Genomic DNA, 17663 nt, shown 5'->3' with positions numbered 1-17663 from the left:
ATATACTGTATGGGGCAGTATGATGGGGGAACCTAATGTATAACTGCCACTTTTTACATTATCTATGGTACTTTGCTACCGTAGTCTTGTCACCCTCCCATATGAACTACAGACAGCGGTAAGTAGGCCTCTGAATGTAGAATCAATCATCAGAGCTAGTACCCAGCAATAAGGTCAAAAAATGAAAATGGCACTAAACTGTTAGAGTGACGGAATATCTTCATTAAAGGGGTTGTAAAGTGTTGAGGTTTTCCACCTCCAGTATTTCCGAGTGTGGGTAGGGGTGAATTTTCAGTACCAAAAGCGGTAACCCCAAGCCACACTCGGGATTGCATCGCAGGATCCAGGTACAGTTACTTACCCTGTCCCCAGGATCCTGCGATGTCTCCCCGCTGTGTGTGCAAGCCGTGTCTCCGCTCGATGAATCACAGTGCCGAGCTCCGTTCCCTGCGAGCGTTCCCTGCGGCTCCGGCCAATCACACGCCGGAGCCCACGAACCCGGAAGCAACATTCCGGAGACATGTCGCCACTCACAGCGATGTATGGGGACCGCTGCAACAGCATAGTTCTAAGGTAAGTATTTTATAATGAGCTAGTATGCGATACATACTAGCTCATTATGTCTTTGTCTTGCAGGTTTTTTTGTTTTTGCAGAGTTTACAACCACTTTAATGAGAATGGAGCTGCGCTGTTATAGGCTTAAAACAGGCGGTGAGGAGGAGACATAACACTACCTCACTGCCTGTTGAAACTCCCTCTGAAAAGTGATCCACTGCAGATTGCTCTTTAGAGAGCTACAGCTAGTCTAAACAAGCCCTTAGGAGTTAAATCTGATCATATTTCTTCTTAATTTTTCCTGTGCTGTGAGAATCATGTGTTCAGATCCTAATGTGCTTTGGCAGCTTTAAATAAAGCCAGTTAGATAAGCATGTGACATTGTATAATAGTAATATGTGGAATAAATGAGTTGCTGTCTTTAATTCTGAAGTTTCACCATTCATCTGCTGGATTGTGTGCAGAGCTCAGCGTGTATTTCGTTGTCATGTACCAATTAAGCTGAGACTTGGGCTGTCAGGTTTTACTTCTTATTTACACGTACCATGTGTTTGGCTCATTGTGCTGGATGTCTTGCTGTAAAACCACATGCCGACCGGGCCATAGCCGAAAGACGGCTACATCGCGGTCGGATTATTCTGGGAGGGCGTCCATGGACGTCCTCCCAGAATCGCGCTCCCGCGCGCCCCATGGGGCACGCACCCTGGAATGTCTGTGACCGTCTGGACCCACGCCTTTTACCACGTGATCGCTCCGTCCAATGACAGCGATCACTTGTCAACAAACCGGAGCTTGTCCGGTGCAGCTCCTCCCCTCTTCTGGCAGCGATCGCTACAGTGTGCGAGGAGAGGGGGGAGCCGGGGGGAAGCAGCGCTGTGGGCTGTCTCTGGAGTGCCCTCAGTGCTGATCTGTGCCCATCTATGTAACATCCATCCATCCCTGGCTCATCCATGCTCCATCCGTGCCCATCCATACTCCATCCACACTCCATCCACCCCTGGCTCATCCATGCTCCATCCATCCCTGGCTCATCCATTCTCCATCCATCCCTGGCCCATCCATACTCCATCCATATTCATCCATGCTCCATCCGTGCTCCATTCATGCTCCATCTATCCTTGGCTCATCCATATTCATCCATGCTCAACCCGTGCTCCATCCGTGCTCCATCCCTGGCTCATCCATACGCCATCCATGCTCATCCATGCTCCATCCGTTCTCCATCCATGGCTCATCCATGCCCATCCATGCCACATCAGTGCTCATCCACACCACATCAGTTCTCATCCGTGCCACATCAGTGCTCATCCGTGCCACATCCATGCCACTTCAGTTCTCATCCATGCCGCACCCTTGCCACTACAGTGCCCATCAGTGTCTCACAAAAGTGTAAAAGGTAGCCAAATTAGATTTGAAATGTATGTCCCTGATGGTGCTCCCTGCATGTTGAGCCTCGCTATGTGGCCAGGCTGTGTAAAAGTCTCACACATGTGGTATCGCCATACTCAGGAGGAGTAGCAGAATGTATTTTGGGGTGTAATTTTTGCTATGTACATACTATGTGTTGGAAATATCTTATAAATACAATTTTGTGTTAAAAAAAATGCGTTTTCATTTTCTTTCCACGTTTTCCATAATGTTCAAAAGACTCATTATGCCTCAAAGAATATATGTTGGGGTGTTTATTTTTCAAAATGGGGTCATTTTGTGGACGTTTCCATTATCCTGGTGCTCCAGGGCCTTCAAAAGTGTAAGATGTAGTCAAAAAATGTAATGTGTAATTGATGTCCCTAGAATGCCTGATGGTGCTCCCTGCATGTTGGGCCTCTCTGTGTGGCCAGGTTGTGTAAAAGTCTCACACATGTGGTATCGCCATACTCGGGAGGAGTAGTAGAATGTGATTTGGGGTGTAACTTGTGGTATGCATATGCTGTGTGAGAAATAACCTGATAATATGACAATTCTGTGCGGAAAAAAAATTGTTATTTTGCAAAGAATTGTGGGAAACAATGACAACTTTAAAAAACTCACCATGCCTCTTACTAAATATATTGGATTGTCTACTTTCCAAAAAGGGGTCATTTTGGGGGGGGGGGGGGGGGGGGTATTTGTACTTTCCTGGCTTGTTAGGGTCTCAAGAAATAGGCCTTCAGTACATCAGATGTGATCAATTTTCAGAGATTGGCACCATAGCTTGTGGACTCTATAACTTTCACAAAGACCAAATAATATACACCGATTTGGGTTATATTTACCAAAGAAATGTAGCAGTATAAATTTTGGCCAAAATTTATGAAGAAAAATTACTAATTTGCAAAATTTTATAACAGAATCTAATTGTCATTCAAAATGTGAGAGTACTGAAAGCTGAAAATTGATCTGGTTAGGAAGGGGGTTTAAGTGTCCAGTGGTTGTCACTGTTACAGATGTTAAACAATAGCAGAGCTTTGGTAAAATGTTCTTACTGGTGTCAGCTTCTTATCATTCAACCTGTTCCATAGATGGATTGTTATCCTCTAGATAGAATCTTTAGAATAATCTAGTTATTCTAAGTCAGGCATGTCCAAAGTATTCCGGTTTCATAAGGCCCCACTGGAAATTTGGATATATATATCTTTTGTGACCTCCAATGATTTGTTGGGAGGCCACAAAAGATATATACTGTACTGATATATACTGTATTTATCGTTCCTCAGAGGGGACAGGGAGGAGGCGGGATGAGTGCAGTGACAGAATTTAATGTTAAATGTGAAAATCAGAGGTGTTCTGTCACATTAGCAACCATGTAAGGTCAGCAGGTTTGCTGCTGCTTTTAAAATTTAACATCTAAACAGTCCGTCCGATCTACAAATACTGTATTTATGCATATAAGCTCCGTTTTGTGTGGAAAATAGCTTTTAAATCTAAAACTCCGGTGGGTGTAACAAGATGTCCGCTTGCCCCCTTCTCACTCTATCATTACAGTACTGTGCAAGGGAGTGTGGGGTGTAGCAAAATGGCGGCGACGAAACGTCACTTCCTGACGATACAGCAGCCGCCGCCGGGTGTACCAAGATGGCCGCCTTTCCTATGGCCGAGGCCGCCGAGCGCTCCACGGATCGCGGGTGTGCCGATCCGCGGAGGTTGACCCGTACGGATCACGGATCAGTAACGATCCGTTGCACCCCTACAGGAGAATCTCCTGTTTACTCGACAGCCTCTGTAATAGGAAGTCCCGTCTCCTGGGCTGGCATTGGATGACTGTTCTGTCTATCATAGGAGGCGGGACTTTGTATTAAAGAGGCCGCCGAGGAAATCCCCCTGTATGCAATCTGTTGGCGCTCATCCCACCCCTCCCTGTCCCCTCCGAGGCTGCACTGATGGCAATGGTGAGGCTGCATTCAGAGGCTTCATTCATGGCAATGGAGAGGCTGCATTCATGGCAATGGTGAGGCTGTAGATGGGCACTGATTAGGCTGCATTAATGGGCACTGACCCTTATTTTGCTTCACAGTTCTTTATTTAAAATTGAAGTTTTCTCCTGATACTTCCCTCTTAAAGTGAAGGTGTGTGTTATACGCTGATAAATAACACACCCAAGCTCATCCTTAGACTCTTCACCACACACAGCTACAAAGGCAAGAGAATTCTTGTTGGGCAGTGTATTAGTTAAGTTGCATTTAATTTTAATGGTTCAAAGAATGTCAGGCAAAATGGTCGGACCTCACGCATATTCACTTCATCAAATCTGGCCCTCTTTGAAAAAAGTTTGGACACCCCTGTTCTAAGTAATTCAATATTTGTACTAAGCCTTTTTATTTTTTTTTCTTATAAATAATAGTGCGTGGAATTCCACCTTTATGACAGTTCGGATATTGTAAGAAAATCTTACGGGTAGAACATGTAACATGTTCCCGAAGGTGAACTCATCCTTTAACCCTTTTCACAGCCAGAGCAGTTTTTGCTTTTTTGCACACATTTAAAAAAATATTTTAGGCCTGAAGATTACATAAAACTCCCAAACATTCTATATTCTATGAAAGCAGACACCCTAGAGAATAGAATAGTGGTAGTTCCAATTTTTTTTAGGAAACACAACATTTTAGTAAAAAAACACATTAAAATTAATTTTAGGGTGCACAAAATGCAATAATTTACCCAATTTTGTGGTAAAATATAATAGCCAAGGTTGCACCGAGTAAATAGATACCCAACATGTCAAAGCTTAAACATGTCAATACCCTATATTTTCCATAGGCGATGTTTCAATCAGTTTAGCATTACGAAGGAAGTCTGGTGCTAGAATTATTGCTCTCATTCCGGTGTGCGTATCGATATATAACGTGCATTGCAATTGATGTTTTCAGGTTTAGGCGCCCTGCCGAGTGCATTTACATTTGTACATGCGTATATATGTGGGGGTGGGGGCCTCAATTTTTTTTGGGGGGGGGTTTATGTGCTGGGGTGTAACTTTTTTTTTTTTCTTAACTTTTTTGTTTAACATCACATAGGGGACAAAAAGTCCCTTATGTGATGATTTTTTTTTTTGGTGACGGGTTCTCTGTAGCCCTCCTGGCGGTATGATTATGTCACATTTTTTGCGTCTCAAAGCAGTACAACTATTTTGCATACAAATTTGGCATTTTATATTGTAGGCCTGTAATTCTTAGCAATAACACACTTAAATCTGTCCAAACAAGAGTCTAGTAGATATCCCGGGTATGATAAAGTTTGAAACACAAAATCATAAATTATAATATAATAAATAAATATAAATAATTATAAAAAATAATAATATAAAAAAATGAATTTCCCCACGATTCACTATCGCTCAAATCTGCAAGTGATTCTAATTTACTATTGCTGTTTTCTAGCTGGTCTAAAACCACTTTTGATGTAAAGGGACACTTTTTGGTTGCTATGGACAATCTCTAGTTTCCAGGCAGAAATAACAGTATATATCATGTAAAACTGCATGCAGGGCACTGGACAAAGCACTAGGGACAAAAGGGATGTGAAATCATTTCATACAGTAATGTAATCATTAAGATTACAGTGTACTGTATGTATTATGATTTTTCAATTTTTTGAATTTGCCGACAGGCTCCGCCCCATGTGTTGCAACGCTCGCAGGGAACGGAGCCCGGCACAGTGAGGCATCGGGCGGAGGACAGAGCCCTCGGACACAGCGGGGGGGACATTGCAGGATCCTAAGGACAAGGTAAGTATAAAGCACCAGGATGCAATGCAATCCCGAGTGTGGCTACTGTGTGGGTACTGAAATTTAACCCCGAGCCACACTCAGGAAAACTGCCAGGGAGGTTAACTTAATGAGACACGCAGGGTCTAAAATACCCTGCGTGTCTCCCCTGTGCTCCATTGAATGGAATGGAATGCACATCGCACTGCATTACATTCTTTCCTGGCCTTGATGGCCCTTCCCTCTAGACGGCAGCACCCGCTATGCTGGTCCCGGGCCCACAGATGGGCAAGCGGAGCCCAGGATACATAGCAGGGAGGTGCGCACGTGGGGTGTGGGGAGTATTCGGGAGGCAGCCCAGGTGCCAGGACGAAACTTCTTGTCACCATGGTGACCTGGCGCCTGGGGTTTTTTGTGCCCTAAATTAATGTATATGTAAACCCAAACTATTAAAGAGGCTCTAAAGACAACATATTTTTACCTTAATGCTTTCCCTTTATAAAGGTAAAAAATGTCCCAGCAGTTGTCTCTTTGACCAGGGTTTCTCAACTAGGGTTCCTCCAGAGGTTGCTAGAGGTTCCTTGAGTAATGAGCAATTTCTGAGCCTCTCAGATAAGTTCCCACTGACCCTACTGATCTTTTTAGCTATTTGTAAGAGGAGGATTCTTTCCAATGACCACACGTGTAAGGATCATTCTGTGCACTGTCCATCACACTAATGTATCATAAGTAGATATATAATAATTTTTATCAGGAATTCCCTAAAAATGGAAAGTTATTTCTTTCCTTTGTGTTGAAAAGGTTGAGCAAGGCTGCTTTAGACCATGCTTTCATCGCTTTGGTTGAGTTTTCTTTATTTCCTCTGGAACAGGTAGACCTTCCTTTTGTGTAGGCGATCTATATAGTCTGCAACCCATGAGGAGATAATTATTGGGGATGCAGAGTAACCCAGAGTAATTGTCAGTACTGAGCTGTGTACATTGAGTGTTTTGTAACCCAAACCACTGTAAAGGTCCACCTAAAAAAAAAAAATTAAGGTGGTAAGGGAACACTGGAAGTTTAAACAACTAGAAGAAAAGCATTCAAACTTACTCCAGAAGGGATGATATGTGGAATTCGTAGAAGATTTCCTGGAAATCAGCAGAGTTGAGACCATAGAGAAGGTGACATTAAAGTAGTTGTAAAGGCAGAAGGTTTTTTATCTTAATGCATTTTATGCTTTAAGATAAAAAGCCTTCTGTATGCAGCAGCCTCCCAAGCACCCCCTAATACGTACTTGAGCCCCATCTCTATCCAGCGATGTCCACAAATGCCTCGGCCGCCCGGGACTCTCCCTCATGATTGGCTAAGACACAGCAGTGGTGCCATTGGCTCCCACTGATGTCAATCAAAGTCAGCCAAGTGGCTCCGTGTCTGAATGGACACAGGGAGCTGTGACTCAGCTCGGGGGTCCCCATAGCAAGCATCCCCATAGCAAGCTGCTTGCTGTGGGGGCACTCAACAGGAGGGAGAGGCCAGGAGAGCCGGAGAAGGACCTGAGAAGAGGAGGATCAGGGCTGCCCTGTGCAAAGCCACTGTACAGAGCAAGTAAATATAACATGTTTGTTATTTTTATAGAAAAAAAACGAGACTTTACAATCACATTAATATCTTGGAGCCTGTTCCTTTCATATTCCCAGCACTCAGAGCTAGACAACCTGCCTCTGGGTGACAATGCTCCCCCGGTAATAGCAGATTGCAAGCACATAGACTTATTGAAGGACACTGATGTGTGGACAAGAAGGGAAACCATGGCCTCCTTAGCTGGAACGGGCAATCATTATAGCCGATACTCACTCCCTCTTTCTGTATCTTTAACAATGATCAAAGGGTGAAAGCTGTTGGATGGAAGAGATTGAACCTCCAGGAGTGAGAGAGGCCTTTAGTAAATCAACCCTGTTGCACTAATCCTGGTATCATATATGTAAAATTCTACAAGAATGAACTCAAGCTAAAACTATATTTTATCTCCGGTGGGCAAGTTGCTTGCAGTTCTAAGATCTATTTACTTTTTTAATTTGCAATAATCTCTTCAGAATCACTCTAATGCCCCATACACACGATTGGAATTTCCCACAACAAAACCGTGGATTTTTGTTCGAAGGGCGTTGGCTCTAACTTGTCTTGCATACACACGGTCACACAAATGTTGGCCAACAATTACGAATGTAGTGCTGTACAAGACGTACGTGATATCTCCATTACGCCAGTTTTACAAGACTGAGCGCCTCCGGCTCGTCCTTGATTCTGAGCATGCGTGTTTGTACTTTGGACTTTTGTCCGACGGACTTGTGTACACACAATCAGAAAGTCAGACAACAAACATTTGTTGGCAGAAAATTTGAGAACATGCTAGCCAACATTTGTTGGCGGAAAGTCCGATGATAAATGTCTGATGGAGCATACACGCGGTTGGACTTACCGCCAACAAGCTCACATCCAACATTTCCCATCGGAAAGGCCGATCGTGTGTACGTGGCATTACATGGATCTATTTCAGCCTTTTTGTATGACCTAGATTTTCAAAAATTCCAGATGGCCAATGCATTCAAATGTCAAATGCCTTGTCACTGGATACATCAAATATCATATTTATATGATCACATAAACCTTTATTTTCACAGTTCTAATGGTATTTCCCACATAAATGGTACAGACCAAAATGTAAACAACTCCGAGTGTCAGTCAGCAGAAATGTGGAACTTAGGGAGTCTTCTGGTAGACAGTCTTAAAGCATCCCCTTCCAAACATGAAGTCACAATGATCATATTTACCTCCTCCCCCCGCTCTTTTTTCCATTCCAGTTTTCGTTCATAATATTGGAAATGGCATGTATACAAATACATTTGTATTTTACTTTCCTAAAGATTATATTGGGGTTTGGTGTCAGAAAATTATTTTCAGTATCATTATTGGTCAGTAATATCAGTATTTCTTGCAAATAATTCTCACCTTGTGGAGGAGGCATTGGTATAGTTTAAACATAACATGTTTGCTTCATTCATTGGTCCTGGGGCACTTTTTGTACAAAAGATCCTCCCTAGAGCTGTTCTTCACTTGATGGTGTGATTTCTTAAGCCAACTTTTCGTGTATGTCTTTCACAAAAATCTAGTTTTCAAAACCTTTGCTTCTTCCTCAAATTCTGCCAATAAGGAACAATTCCTGTGAGACCGCAGGTAGTGTCCCACCAGTATGCTCTTCTTTAAGGTGAAAATTCTTTGCATGTTACAAGCTACTTGTTTAAGTTGGCATTCTAAAAAAACTTTGGTAATGGAGATTTCTTTTTGTCTCATTCCAAGGACTCAATAGCTTTACAAACTGTGATATCAATAAATCTTTGATTTACCTGTACCAAGCTTTAATCTTAGATGGGTATGTTGACAAGTTTTCTTTCCTGTACCCATTTTCCCAAATAAATATCTGCAGAGCCTGGGACACATTTCATGCCCATCACTGTACCCTGTTCTTGACAGTAGCACACACCATATATATCCAGCGTAACTAACAAGGTACGTATAGGGACCACAAAATTGTTCAAATGAGCTAAAAGATGGGTAGAGTCCCTGTGATATGTTGTATGATAATATGTCCATAATGCCAGCATAAATGGGTCAAGGATTTTATCAATATATTCACTCACTTGTACAGTCAGGAAATCTCTCCCTGAGATATGTCTCCCGGGTGGGTATATATTTTTTTCTCTTTTGGAAGCAGGTAAAAAAAAAAAAAAAAATACTTGACTGCCTTCTTATCAATCATTTCCTTTTTAAAGGACTAGTCAATGATGTTGAATACCTCCTTTTTATCTTCCTGTACGCCAAGTTGACATTGGCATATTGACATACCATGATAAATATGTCACGATCATAATTGGATGGTTTTATTAAAATTTTCAGAGTTCTGCCTCATTTCTTATAAAACTTGGTGTGTTCAGCCCATGTCAAACTATCCCCCAGATACTCTGTAAAAATCTGTCAAGTCTCCAGTGACTGTGTCCACAAAGCACTGTATACAAGCACTGGATAAAAGGGAGAATGTCCTAGGCAGGCCATACAAGGAGCAAGTTTCTTTTCTGCAACCACAGTTCCCCCATCAACAGAGGCAGAGTTGACAGGAGAATCCCTCCCACCGAGCCATTGTATGACAGACAAGACAGTGATTATGGCTAGCGGCTATACTAGCCGCTAGCCATAATAAAATCCAGCAGGCCTGCTATACCCAAGTTGATCAGCTGATCAACTTGGTACATTCAGCCTGCCCATACATGGTTCAAATCTGCTGAACTGGCCAAATTTCAAACCATCTATGGCTGGCCTTAGACCTGACTCTGAAGTTGAAATCTGAGATTCCCCTTTCCATTCAAAGGTTTATTCATCGCAACTCCCTCATTCTCACTACTTATGATTATATATCACAGAATTGCTCCATTTGGATATACAACGCTGGACACACTACATTTTGGTTATGGAGGATTTAAAGTTGATTTAAAGTTGATTGCCAAACTTGTATAACCCCTACTGTCCTGAACTAGGGAACTATTCAATTTGTTTTTGCTCACTAAGATTGCAGTTTGCGATTTATATGTATAGTTTTTTGTTCTGAGAGACTTTAATGTGGGTCTTTTCAAACTCAAGAGATGTATGAAGGGTGACCATATTTTAATAAGGGTAAATGATACTATGGTTATTTTAAGTGGTTTTATGCAATACAACTTGTATGGGGATTGTAAATGGATACACAGTCTTGATACACTAGTTATTTAAAAAAAAAAAAAAAGATTTAACCACTTGACCTTCGGAAGACTTGAGATACGGCATTGCTTTACTTTGTAATGATTAAGCACAGGTCAGATGTGTGAAACGCGTCTACGTGACTAATACCTGGTGTATCCTGGTCGTTTTCAATAAAAGGCATTTTGTTTTGGAACCTTTGGATGTGCAGCCATTTCTTCTTTTTCTCAAGTTTTCAAGGAGGCGGGCCTGGGCTAGCACTCCTACTTGGTTCCAATTGAGGTATTGCACACACCTGGAGCAGCGGATTCCTTTTCTCTTGATTGCGTTACTTTAACTGACAGTTGCACTGTCATGCAACACTATACCCAAATACACTTTATGTAATTTCCCCCCTACAAATAGAGCTTTCTTTTGGTGGTATTTTATCACCAGTACATGATCAACTTGTTTACACAGGCATAGCTCAGTTCTCCGTGTTTTACCAGCAATTGGTGGGTGCCAGAGAACTTCGAGTCCTCGGGACCTGTAGATCAGCCTGTGTTGTGAATCATCACAGCAGATGGGGCCTGCTGGGGGCGCGTGCACCTCCTGCAGGCAGACATACAGAATCATGTATAAATACATAATTCTGCCCACAGCTGCCCCCCTGTAGCAGTTAAAGTGGTTAATAAGTGTTAGATTAGTGGCCAGTTTGTTGTAGTCTCATAAACTGGTAATAAAAATGTATTACAGTTTATTTTTGTATATGGAGGACTCTGGATACCTGGTGGAATTAGAAGGCCATCAATCTTGTATAGTATGATTCTTGGCTTTGCCAGGAAGAAGGCCTAGTGATGTCATCGACACGTGTACCAGTATGTTAGGGTCTTTTTAAATTTTGGGTTTTATTTCTACTGTTTTTGTTTTAAAGTATATGTAAACCCCACTTCTATTTTTCAGTATGTTTGACATCATTTTTCCATGGGTAAAGAACAGTTGTGATTAATGCCTTTTTGAATTGGCAAAATGTATTCATTCCTAAACCTTGCTATTGGCCAGTGAGATTGACCATCATAGCCATCAGTTTAGGAGCAGGAAGGATAAGACTCGAAAGCGAAAGTCTGGTTGTTTTTTGCATACCATGCAAACAGGGCCTTAGGAATATCTCTGGCTATGAATTGGAGAACTGAGCTGACTAACTGGAGATGACTTTTGAGGTCCTTTTTTTCACTTCAGTGTCTCTTTAAGTACCTGTTGTTCTATTTAAATAATACACTTCATCAATACTCTTTTCTTAGCTCTTCCATTTAACATGTGCAATTGAACATATTATTGTCAGTAGATTGTAGTTTGGCAGAACATTTAGTCTTCAAAAATCTGAACAGCAACTCGGTTTTTACAAATATTGTGAATGTATTCCTCTAAAGATCAGTGGACTGTACCATGACAACTTTCTTACTCCTAGAAGACATTTCCGCTTTCATTTGGTGCTTGTTGACTTTCTTGTGAAGTGGTTTCTTTGCATTATTCATGCGCAAAACTGCGCATTAGCCTGCAGTGTCCCATTAGACTGGAAGCACAAACAGATAACCCCCTTGGCAGGATGGAACTTTAAAGGTGACATGGACACCAACTATTTTAAAAAGTATAAATTTTATTACAAAATAATTTACAATACAGTAAAAATGTCTACGCAAAGACACATGGATAATATGCAGAAGGTACGGTACGATGTAAGCAGATAGTGATTTTGTCTCTGGTGTACCCAACGTTTCTGGCTTGAACGCCTTTATTCAGGGGTTTATACAGAGAATACTACAATCATATAGTAAATCCATCGGTGTCTTGTGACTTCATACATTTAGGTAAAAGGAAAAGACCCACAGAGAGTCAATGAATACAAAGTGAACCGGACTGACAAGGTCGTTGATGGCTGTGCCCCAGGTATAGGATGATCCCATGGAGATCCACCTAAATAGGGGCCACGGTTGAAAGACACCAAAGGTTGTTTGACCTGAGAAATTGCTGGCATCAATTTAGGCAGGAATATATATAGTGTCACGGTGTAGTGACATGCAGATTCTGATGATTCTCTTCAGTGAGGGGTTTTCCTCTCAATTCCCCCAATTCTCAGTATGTAACACCTTTTTTTTTTTTTTTTTTTTTTTTTTACATTATGATTCCATTGGCTAGAATATCAATCGCAGCTATGTCCAACTCCTGAAATTCGCTGTAAAATCCCGGTAAATTCGCACCTCACAAAGGACAAAAAACGGAACATAATCACAGTGCATCAGTGTGAACCGGGCCTAAAGATCAGTGGACTGTACCATGACAACTTTCTTACTCCTAGAAGACTGACATTTTCCGCTTTCATTTGGTGCTTGTTGACTTTCTTGTGAAGTGGTTTCTTTGCATTATTCATGCCCAAAACTGTGCATTAGCCTGCAGTGTCCCATTAGACTGGAAGTGTTCCTGTAGAGGAACTTTTTCTCTAGAGATTTGCCACATTTAGCATGCCTAGCAGATGTGTGTCCTTTATTGGCTTGTTCAGTTATGTTTAAACTTAGGCTCGGTTCACACTAGGGGCGGCACGACTTGCAGGTTGCTTCACCGAGGTGACCTGCACACGACTGCCACGGCGACTTGCAAAACGACTTCTGTTTAGAAGTCTATGCAAGTCGCCCCCAAAGTAGTACAGGAACCTTTTTCTAAGTCGGAGCGACTTGCGTCACTCTGATTAGAACGGTTCCATTGTACAGAACGGGAGGCGACTTGTCAGGCGACTAGGTCGCCTGACAAGTCGCCCCTGTGTGAACCAGCACTAAAGTGATTGTGAAGTGTTACCATGTTGTCTATTATAAAAACAGATGTGTGCCCATGAATCAAAGTGATAATTTCTAGAGCCCACTCTTCCTATCGTCACCACGGTAACAGCTAGTCATCAGTGCATCTTGTGTGCACCTGTGTGCAATGTTCTGCATCTACAAAGCATTTTATTATAACTCTTCGTCATGTTACTTACAACTATGAGGTTTCTTTTAGTGTGCTGATTTAAAAGGGGTTCTGTTTTTACTTATAGCATTATCCAGCCTCCTCGTGACTGGAATAAGTAAGAGGAATATGTCATGACACAAAGCTGTGGTCTCAGAAAGCTCACTTAACGTGAGTCTGATTAGGATTAACTTCACTGCTGCAAAATGAGTGTGTTGCACTTGAGTTGGAAGAATAACTGCATCCATTAAAGCATTCTTGGTGGCTGTTTTGCTTCATGTCAGGTTCCCATTTGAAGAGAATTCATATATGATTTAGTTTTCCTATTTATAAATGCTATTGAATGGAAGCCTCCTTTTCCCAAGCTTGAATCCAGCATGTCTTGGTAAAGAACAGTGACTTATGTCTCCTTACTTCTTAACTTTTTCAGGTGAGGTGACTTCAAACAGACCAAATAAGTGGCCATTCGGCTGTCCAGGGTAGACTTATAACTTTACAAGACAGGGGGATAGCACTGACCTGGTCAGGTTTGTAGTTCAGACTGAAGAAACAAATATGGTACTTACTGTGCAATTATCTTATATGGCGTTACAGCTTTTTGTACTTTAAGGGTCCATTCACACAGGGGCAACACGACTTCCAGCGCGACTTTGGGAGGCAACTTGGACACGACTTGAGTATGAATCACAGCGCGACTTGGGGCAACTTACAAGCAACTTGAAGTTGCCTCCAGGACCGGGGACTTTGCCAGTGGCCAATCACATAATAATCAGCTCTGTGGGAGGGAGGGTTTTTCCTAGAAAACTATTTTTACTTCCTGGAAAGTTGCTTCAGTTAAGACAGAGGACCCGACTTGGAGGCAACTTTCAGGCTCGGTTCACATAGGGGCAACACGATTTCAGCGCGACTTTGTACGGCGACTTCAACGCGACTTCAGCGCGACTTTAGCAAATTACAACACGACTTCAAGTCGCCTCCAGGCCAGGCGACTTTGGCTGTGGCCAATCACAGGATAATCAGCTCTCTGGGAGGGAGGGGTTTGCCTGGGCAAACTAAATTTTTTCCCTGCAAAGTCGCTTGACTGTAGAGAGAGATCCGACTTGGAGGCGACTTCCATTGATTTCTATGGTACAGGTCGCCTACCAAGTCGGATCCAAGTAGTACAGGGAGTACGCTCTGAAGTCGGAGCGACTTCAGTAGTGTCTATTAAGACGCTCCCATTCACTGTAATGTGAATCTCTTTCTGGGGCGACTTGGGGCGACTTGAGGGCTTACAAGTCGGATCCCAAGTCGTCCTAGTGTGAACCGAGCCTCATTGAAATCAATGGGTACAAGTCGCCTAGAAGTCGGATTGAAGTAGTAGAGGAACCTTTTCTGAAGTCTGAGCGACTGCAGTAGTGTGCATTAAGATGGATCCATTCACTTACATTGATTTTTTCATCTAGCACGACTAGGGGCGACTTGGGGCGACTTGAAGTCGGATCCAAAGTTGCCCCTGTGTGAATGGACCCTAAGGCTAGACATATTTGAGGAGTCAGCTGAAGAATTCACTTACAACTCTACAGCTGGTAGCTAACTTTTTTGAACTTTTATTGGTCTTGGTGCCATTGGCAGCTAGGTTTCAATGTGCTTACATGTAAATTTTATATAATTTGTCTGCCCCAGATTTACATAATTTGCATGATTTTTGGCAACACAAAATTGTTTTGATTTGTGATTCTTTTTTTTTTGTACTCTCAGGCTCGGTTCACACTGCCGCGACTTGGGATCCGACTTGTCAGACCTCAAGTCGCCCCAAGTCGCTTGACATCAGAAATTCTATTGTAGTTAAAGTGGAGTTCCACCCACTTTTACAACTCTTCAGCATCCCTCACTAAACTGTGCACTGTAAACAAATTGGATATTTTTTTTTTTTTTCTCAGCACCTACTGTATATCTGCTGTATTCATTTTTCACTTCCTCCTCCCTGGCCGCGGCCCATCGCATCATTTCCTGTTTGCAATGCCTTCTGGGAAGGGGCGGCAACTTCCTCTGAAACTGCCGTTGCTATGGAAACCTGACCTGAAATCTATTACACTGCTTGTGCTGCATTGAGCATGTGCGAGATCTGCAAGGATGAATTCCAGGAAGAAATACAGTCTGGCTTCAGATGCCCACACTTAAGATGGCCACGGCCTGCTGTAAGTTTATAAAATAACAAACTACTGCTATAAACTAACAAAACAGACCTTAGTTTACAGACTAAATTTACTAGAATACATTAAGCTTTTGTATTACAGGGGTATTTTTATTTAAAAAGTATAATTTCGGCCGGAACACCACTTTAATGAGAGCCGTCTTAATGTACACTACTGAAGTCACTCCGACTTCAGAAAAGGTTCCTGTACTACTTCAAGGCGACTTCTAGGCGACTTGTACCCATAGATTTCAATGGAAGTCGCCTCCAAGTCTGATCTCCCATCTATATTGAAGCGACTTTACAGGAAAAGAAAATAGTTTACTCAGGCAAACCCCTCCCTCCCAGAGAGCTGATTATTCTGTGATTGGCCACAGCCAAAGTCGCCTGTCCTGGAGGCAACTTTAACCACTTGCCTATCAGGCCAATTCTGACATTTCTCTCCTACATGTAAAAATCATAATTTTTTTGCTAGAAAATTACATAGAACCCCCAAACATTATATATGTTTTTTTAGCAGAGACCCAAGAGAATACAATGGCGGTCATTGCAACTTTTTATCTAGCATAGTATTTGCGCAGCAATTTTTCGAATGCTTTTTTTTTGGAAAAAAAACAGTTTTGGTCTTTAAAAAAACAAAACAAGTAAATGAGCCCAATGTTTTTGCATAATGTGAAGTATGAAGTTATGCCCAGTAAATAGATACCCAACATGTCACGCTTCAAAATTGCACACGCTCGTGGAATGGCGCCAAACTTCGCTATTTAAAAATCCCCTTAGGCGACGCTTTAAAAATTTTTACTGGTTACATGTTTTGAGTTACAGAGGAGGTCTAGGGCCAAAATTATTGCTCTCACTCTAACGTTCGCATCGACACCTCACATGTGTGGTTTGAACATCGTTTTCATATGTGGGCGGGACTTATGTATGCCTTCGCTTCTGCGTGCGAGCTCACGGGGACAGGGGCGCTTTAAAAATTTTTTTTTTTTTTTTTTTATTATTATTATTGTTAATTTTACTTTTTTTATTTAAGCTTGACACTTTTTTTCCAAAAAAAAATTTTTGATCACTTTTGTTTCTATTACAAGGAATGCAAGCATCTCTTGTAATAGGAATAAGCATGACAGGTGCTCTTTACAGTGAGATGTGGGGTCAATAAGACCCCACATCTCACCTCTAGGCTTAGAAGCCTGAAATAAAAAAAAAAAAAAAAAAAAAAAGATCACCGCTTCCCAGAATACAGAGGCCGGGCATGACGTCATAACATCGCGCCCGGCCTCCGAACGATCATAGAGGCGACCATCTGGTCCGTCGGAAATCTCTATGCTAAACATCCGGGGCTGGCGGATCCTGTGACTGACTCACCGATCGTAGTGGTGAGTCGGTACAAGCACCGAAGGGCGGCGGGAGGGGGGGAACTCCCCTCTCGCCTCCTGTAAGAACGATCAAGCGGTGGAACAGCCGCTATGATCGTTCTTATGCTGCGCAGATTCGACGGCTCTAAAAAACGATATCTGGATGATGTCTGTAGCTACAGGCATCACTCAGATATCCCCGCTCAAAGCCAAGGGTGTCATTTGGCGTACGGCGGGCGGGAAGTGGTTAAGTTGCGTTGTAAGTTGCTCAAAGTCGCGCTGAAGTCTCCTCCATGTCGCCTTGCAAAGTCGCGCTGTAAGTCGGGTTTCCCCTTTGTGAACCGACACTCAGCGTTAAAGGTAAACAGGACAATCCTATATCAAAGTAACAGAAATAAAAACCCAGGTGTTCTAATCCTGCTCTACACTATCCAATACTAAATAAAAAATAGTTATATTTTAGGTATTGAAGCTTGAAAGATTACAGTCTGGGAATTTCTGCTTCTTCAAATTCAAAATGTATTTTGTACATCAGTTACCTTCAAATATTCTTGGGCAAGTTAAAGAAGAACTTCAGTCTCCTCTTGTGTGGCTCAGTCCCCCTATTCGGTGCAACCGTGTTTATTAAGATGGCATGTACACTGGTGTGCCG

The 17663-nt window shown here is 42.3% G+C and overlaps 1 protein-coding gene across 6 annotated transcripts in view; it reads left to right on the top strand.

Moving 5' to 3' along the window:
* Positions 1-17663, top strand: part of LOC141127179 (cyclin-dependent kinase 8-like) — a 314815-nt gene that overhangs the window by 162189 nt on the left and 134963 nt on the right. The gene's annotated exons all lie outside the window — the stretch shown is intronic.

The sequence above is a fragment of the Aquarana catesbeiana genome, linkage group LG02, assembly GCF_042186555.1.
Source record: "Aquarana catesbeiana isolate 2022-GZ linkage group LG02, ASM4218655v1, whole genome shotgun sequence".
NCBI classification, from domain to species: Eukaryota; Metazoa; Chordata; class Amphibia; order Anura; family Ranidae; genus Aquarana; species Aquarana catesbeiana.
This window is presented reverse-complemented; position numbering and strand designations above follow the sequence as displayed.